Source organism: Heptranchias perlo, chromosome 29, assembly GCF_035084215.1.
Source record: "Heptranchias perlo isolate sHepPer1 chromosome 29, sHepPer1.hap1, whole genome shotgun sequence".
NCBI classification, from domain to species: domain Eukaryota; kingdom Metazoa; phylum Chordata; class Chondrichthyes; order Hexanchiformes; family Hexanchidae; genus Heptranchias; species Heptranchias perlo.
In genome coordinates, this window is record NC_090353.1 from 9625934 (window position 1) to 9633456 (window position 7523).

A 7523-nucleotide genomic window follows, 5' to 3' on the forward strand; every position below is an offset into this window, starting at 1 on the left:
ATATTCCTCACTCTACCATTACCAACAAGACAGGGTTCAATGAGGAGTGTAGAAGAGCATGCCAGGAGCAGCACCAGGCATACCTAAAAATGAAGTGGAAGCAACAGAGCTAAGCAATTCCACAACCAACGGATCAGATCAAAGCTCTGCAGTCCTGCCACAACCAGTCGTGAATGGTGGTGGACAATTAAACAACTAATGGGAGGAGGAGGCTCTGTAAACATCCCCATCCTCAATGATGGCAGAGTCCAACATGTGAGTGAAAAAGACAAGGCTGAAGCATTTGCAACCATCTTCAGCCAGAGTGGATGATCCATCTCGGCCTCCTCCCGACACCCCCACCATCACAGAAGCCAGTCTTCAGCCAATTCGATTCATTCCATGTGCTATCAAGAAACGGCTAAGTGCACAGGATACAACAACGGCTATGGACCCCGACAACATGTAGTGCTGAGGCCTTGTGCTCCACAACTAGCCGCGCCTCTAGCCAAACTGTTACAGTACAGCTACAACACTGGCATCTACCCGACAATGTGGAAAATTGCCCACGTATGTTCTGTCCACAAAAAGCAGGACAAATCCAATCCGGCCGATTACCACCCATCAGTCTACTCTCAATCATCAGAAAAGTGATGGAAGGTGTCATCGACAGTGCTATCAAGCGGCACTTACTCTCCATTAACTAGCTCCAGACCTCATTACAGCCTTGGTCCAAACATGGACAAAAGAGCTGAATTCCAGAGGTGAGGTGAGAGTGACTGCCCTTGACATCAAGGCAGCATTTGACCGAGTGTGGCACCAAGGAGCCCTAGTAAAATTGAAGTCAATGGGAATCAGGGGGAAAACTCCCCAGTGGCTGGAGTCGTACCTAGCACAAAGGAAGATGGTTGTGGTTGTTGGAGGCCAATCATCTCAGCCCCAGGACATTGCTGCAGGAGATCCTCAGGGCAGTGTCCTAGCCCCAACCATCTTCAGCTATTTCATCAATGACTTTCTCTCCATCATAAGGTCAGAAATGGGGATGTTCGCTGATGATTGCACAGTGTTCAGTTCAATCTGCAACCCCTCAGATAATGAAGCAGTCCGAGCCCACATGCAGCAAGACCTGGACAACGTCCAAGCTTGGGCTGATAAGAAGACTAAGGTAGTTGTAGTAAGGCATTCCGGAATCAGAGAAATATATAGCATGCCCTGTAACCGTGACCGTGAGTGTCTCAAGGTCTGTTGCCTCCCTTGTGGCAGTGGGAGGGATATCATGCAGCGGCTTGACAAGCCTAACAAGGAAGGGGGAGCAGCCAATGGGGCTGCTTTTTGTGGTAGCAATTGAAATGGGCAGAGCGCGGTGAGTTGGGGGGCTGCAGAAGGCGGTGACGCAGCGGGAGGAGAAAGAATGGGGGGGGGCATCTAGAAGATGGGGTAGGTGCGCACTCTGGGAGAATGGGCAGGCGAAGTGATGTCGTCACCCCTGTCCCTAAGTGACATCTTCAGGGTGCTGATATAGGTGGGGAACGCTTGACCACGACAAGCCTCACCTCATCACCTCTCCAATTCCGGGCCCCTCGCGACTCCCCTCTCACAGGCAGCCCCCAAGCTGGTGCCGCTGAGCTTGTGGGAAGAAACGCAATTGATGAGTCCAACCTGTGCATATGCGGTTGTTGGAACTTGTTCTTCTATTTGCCTTGAAATAACGATGAGCCATGTTAGCCTCGCCGTTATTTCATGAGCAAATTCCGGGCTGATATCTCTAAGTAAATCTCACTCTTTCCAAGGGTGGTAATACTGCCGGACAGTTAGGGGTTAATAGCAACGATGAAACACTGGAATGATTTTAGGGATGTAGATTGAGGAAAGAAGATCTTACTGTGAATGAACGACAACTGAAATGACAGCATTTTCAGTAAATAATTTGGGAATAATAGATCTGGGAAATGTGAAGAGTCTAAAATAAAAAGAACAAAGAAAGACTTGCCTTTCACAATCTCAGGATGTCCCAAAGTGCTTTACAGTAAATGAAGTATTTTTGAAGTGTAGTCACTGTTGTAATGTCAGAAACACGACATCCAATCTGCGCACAGCATGATCCCATAAACAGCAATAATCTGTTTTAGTGATGTTGGTTGAGGGATAAATATTGGCCAGGCCATTGGGGAGAACTCCCCCAGCTTTCTTCAAATAGTGCCATGGGATCTTTCACATCTACCTGAGAGGGCCAACAGTGCCACAGTTTAATGTCTCATCTGAAAGACAGCCCCTCAGTACTGTGCAGCACTCCCTCAGTACTGTGCTGGAATGTCAGCCTAGATTACATACTTAAGTCTCTGGAGTGGTACTTGAACCAATAACCTTCTGACTCCGAAAGTGAGAGTGCTACCACTGAGCAACAGATGACAGTTAGAATGCAGCAAGAATTCTGAATTTGGTGTTAAATGTCTTTAATGTCTGATGTTAACTTCCAGTATATTCTTATAATATTGTTCCAACTGACAGCGATTAGCTGAAGCCTGTCCTCATTCAGCCACTTCAGCCCCTGATAAACTTATCAATAACTGTGCAAATGCACAATGATTGTGTACCAGGTTGTGTTATCACTAATAGTGTCAACTGCGTTTTGCAGAGCAGGATATAAATTTTAAAAATACAGGACTGCTCAGGTTATTTGCTGGTTTGTAAAAAGCTGACTAATCAAATGATAGCATTTTGTATCTAAGTACTCAATGTGACCAGGACCTAGATAATGAAATTAATTTGTCTGAAGATCCCTGTAGACATGCTTATTTTTTATAAAATTTTACATTTTAATAAACTGTGTATATTTTGTGTGCACATCGAGATTGTACAGGGTACAAATTCCTCTGTTTAACTATTTTAACCTGTTTAAAATCAGCACATTAATGAATTTGTTAAAACAACCAACAGCAGAATTTCCCCAAACATACAATCAAATTCATTAAAAAATAGCCCAACCAGAGGCAATATAAATGAAAGTTGTTGGTGAAATAATCTGCCCTATTCGATCTATCAAACTCCTTCATCATTTCAAGAACCTCTATTAAATTTCTTCTTAGCCTTCTCTGCTCCATTGGAAATAGTCCCAGTCTCTCAAGACTCTCTTCATAACTACTTTCTCACCCCTAGTATCATTCTGATGCATCGATGCTGTACGCTCTCTGTGGCTTTAATGTTCTATCTAGAATGGGACGCCCAAAACTGCATAGTACTAACCATTGCCTTGTACAAATTTATTACTATTTTGTTTTTGTACTCTATTACTAAAACTCAAAATACTACGAACCCAGTTATTTTAAATCATCAGAGAAAGGGACTTGGTACAAGTGTGTTAAGCATTTGTGCAATAACATCACCAACAGTTATTGCTATCAAAACGGTGAGGATGCAGGGTAAAGGAGTAGTTGTGCCTATCTGGGGCTTAGAAGGAACAAAGGGGAAGTACTGACCACAGTACGATATGTATGTGCTTTTTGAGGATGTAACCGGTAGAATAGATAAGGGAAAACCAGTGGATGTGGTGTATTTGGGTTTTCAGAAAGCCTTTGATAAAGTCCCACATAAGAGGTTCATGTGCAAAATTAAAGCACATGGGATTGGGGGTAATATACTGGCATGGATTGAAAATTGGTTAACAGACAGGAAACAGAGAGCAGGGGTAAATGGGTCTTTTTCGTGGTGCAGGCGGTGACTAGTGGGGTACCGCAGGGATCAGTGCTTGGGCCCCAGCTATACACAATATTTTTCAATGATTTGGATGAGGGAACCCAATGTAATATTTCTAAGTTTGCTGACGAGACAAAACAAGGTGGGATTGGGAGTTGGGAGGAGGATGCAAAGAGGCTTCAAGGTGATTTTGACAAATGGAGTGAGTGGGCAAATACATGGCAGATGCAGTATAATGTGGATAAATGTGAAATTATCCACTTCGGAAGGAAAAACAGAGTATTATTTAAATGGTGATAGATTGGGAAATGTTGATATACAAAGGGACCTGGGTGTTCTTGTACACCAGTTACTGAAAGCAAACATGCAGGTGCAGCAAGCAGTTAGGAAGGCAATGGTATGTTGGCCTTCATTGCAAGAGGATTTGAGTACAGGAGCAAGGATGTCTTACTGCTGATAAGTGGCAAGTAACATTCGCACCAGACAAGTGCCAGGCAATGGCCATCTCCAACAAGAGAGAGTCTAACCATCTCCCCTTGATATTCAAGGGCATTACCATCGCTGGATCCCCCGCCATCAACATCCCGGGGGTCACCACTGACCAGAAACTTAACTGGACCAGCCACATAAATGCTGTGGCTACAAAAGCAAGTCAGAGGCCGGGTATTCTGTGGCGAGTGACTCACCTCCTAACTCCCCAAAGCCTTTCCACCATCTACAAGGCACAAGTCAGGAGTGTGATGGAATACTCTCCACTTGCCTGGATGAGTGCAGCTCCAACAACACTCAAGAAGCTCGACACCATCCAGAACAAAGATGCCTGCTTGATTGGTACCCCATCCACCACCCTAAATATTCACTCCCTTCACCACCAGCGCACCATGGCTGCAGTGTGTGCCATCTACAGGATGCACTGCAGCAACTCCCCAAGACTTCTTCGACAGCACCTCCCAAACCCGCAACCTCTACCACCTAGAAGGACAAGGGCAGCAGGCACGTGGGAACAACACCATCTGCGCCTTCCCCTCCAAGTCACACACCATCCTAACTTGGAAATATATCGCCGTTCCTTCAGCATCGCTGGGTCAAAATCCTGGAACTCCCTACCTAACAGCAGTGTGGGAGAACCTTCACCACATGGACTGCAGCGGTTCAAGAAGGCGGCTCACCACCACCTTCTCGAGGGCAATTAGGGATGGGCAGCGACACCCTCATCCCATGAACGAATAAAAAAAAAGGGTTTGATAGGGTAGAGGTGGAGAAGATGTTTCCACGTGCAGGGGAGATCAGAACTCGGGCTCTTAAATATAAGATAGTCACTAATAAATCCAATAGGGAATTCAGGAGAAACTACTTTACCCAGACTATGGTGAGAATGTGGAACTGGCTACCACAAGGAGTAGTTGAGGCAACTATCAAAATGCATTTAAGGGGAAGCTAGATAAACACATGAGGGATAAAGGAATAGAAGGATATGTTGATAAGGTTAAATGAATTAGGGAGAGAGAAGGCTCATGTGGAGCATAAACACCAGCATAGACCAGTTGGGTCAAATGACCTGTTTCTGTGCTGTGCATTCCATGTAATCTATGCAATCAGAATGGTTGGGTGAGGTGGGTAATAGCAGGGTTCGATGGGGTGGTGCCAGGGTGGGTAGAACATGGAGTTGTAATGGATAAAACAGATTTTTAAACAAACACTGAAATGGATGGGGAAAATGGCTAAGTGCTGTAGATGCTGGAAATCTGAAATGAAAACAGAAAATTCTGGAAACCCTCAGGGGATTAGGCAGCATCTGTGGGGAGCGGAGGGTAGAGTTAATGTTTTAAGTCGATGCCCTTAGGTCAGAACCCAAAAATACATGGATTGCTGGAGCGTGGGGCCACATCCATTTTGCCTCAAAGACAGTAAGTCGTCAATATCAGCCGTGCCCCAAGGCAAGAAATTCTAGAAAGAAGCCAGACACCCCCTTCTACTTACAGAGGGGGAAATCAGGGTACAAATATAGAAACGTAGGAACAGGAGCATGCCATTCTGCCCCTCGAGCTGAATTTAGATCATGACTGATCTGAACCTCAACTCCATTTACCCGCCTAGATACCCTTACCCAACAAAAATCTATCGATCTCTGTCTTGAAAATTTCAATTGACTCAGTATCCACAGTCCTTTGGGGAGCAAGTTCCAGATTTCCACTACCCTTTGTGTGAAAAATGCTTCCTGATTTCCCTCCTAAATGGCCTAACTCTAATTTTAAGGTGATGCCCTCTTATTCTGGATTCCCTCCCAGAGGAGATGATTTATCTGTAGGCACCCTATTGAATTAAAGTAACCCTAACCAACTCCCATACACCTTTCAATAATGGGTACAAGAAAGTTATTGGCAGAGATCTGACACAGCACCAAACCATGTTGTAGCACTTCATACCACCTATCATTTTTGAAGAGGAAAATTAAGAGCTGTTCTTGCAATTACTCAATGCTTTGGGCTGTAGAACTCTGATAACATTTGGAAGCAAGTCGTTAGGATGTAACATCCTAAGAGGGCAGGATACAAGCATACAAAAAAGGACAGGATAAGACCAGCTGGTCCATTAAACCTGTCCCATCCTGACATGATGTAACCTACATGCACCATCAACTCCCTCCACAGTCACACAATCTCCTTCGAGAGGCAATCTTAGGACGATGTCAGTAAAAACTCTGGGAAATTCTTCTCCCCATAAGGCAATTAGGCAAGCTCCAGGACACCACGGTGACTGAAATCACGAGTCCCCACTAACCCACCTACCTTCCATTGCTCAAGATGTCCTCCTCTCACAGGATCTCATCCAACTCCCTTTTGAAGGCCTGTAGTGAATCCACACTCACCGCACAGACTGGCAACTTATTTCAGAGGTCAAAAAGAAAAGTCCTTCCTGTCACCTAACCTGACTTTATGTTTTCACAACTCGTACTGATGTAGTCTAGTTCTGCCCAGCGAACTAGCTCAAATAACCCATGTGCTTGGACAGAATCCAATCCCTCCATTATTTTAAAGATCTCAATCATATCCTCTCGAAATCTTCGCTTTTCATACTATCATTATTTTCCAGAATAAAAAGCCCCAGTTCTCCAAGCCTGTCACTTGAACTGAACTGTGATGTTAACATCATATTTTTGTTTTTTTCCATTGGGGAAGTCGTTGGGGCTTAAACGGTTACATCAACATGGCTAAGGACATGAGGAATCACTGTGGAATTGCCAGCTACTCAGTTTTTCCAATAGTGTAAGGGCTCACGTGTTCAACCAGAGCTTCCTGGAACTCCGCCCGAAAGAATGGTGGAAATGCTTCTGCTGATGCTTACTCATTCTACACCATTGCTTTAACTGTTTTTAAAGTGTGGGCAGTGGAATAATAATAAATTCTACATATATCTATGGTTTAGCATAAAGGCCAATCCCATTGTGTATTTGATCTATGTAGTCACAGTAATGTACTAATGATCTGAGTGACTACATTATTTAACACGTGTAGAGACCTGTAATGCCGAGCAATACAATAAATGCTACCAGCAATCACTTCGAGAGTCTTTTTTATTCCAAAGGAATCTAATGCATGATTTTTTTCCAGCTTGAATTGTCTGGTTTAATTTGAAATGACCAGATGGCAGGTGACACATGTGCATAAAAGGAACATTTGTCATTCTAAGTAAGTCTGTCATTCTACAAATTGGGCCTAATTTGGAAAAGTCCCACACAATGGCCCAGTCAAAGTTACTTTCGAAGATCAATTGGCTTAAAATTATACTTGAGGGGTTTGGTTGAGTGTAAGTCAATAAGTTGAGTTCATAACATTAGAAATGGAGGGGCA

At 44.2% G+C, this 7523-nt stretch overlaps 1 long non-coding RNA gene across 1 annotated transcript in view; it reads left to right on the plus strand.

Moving 5' to 3' along the window:
- LOC137299726 (uncharacterized) overlaps positions 1–7214 on the plus strand; it is a 55141-nt gene extending 47927 nt beyond the window's left edge. Inside the window, exon 3 of the long non-coding RNA XR_010957965.1 lies at positions 6852–7214. This is a non-coding gene — a long non-coding RNA (uncharacterized lncRNA). The remainder of the gene's footprint in view (positions 1–6851) is intronic.
- The last annotated feature ends 309 nt before the right edge of the window (positions 7215–7523 follow it).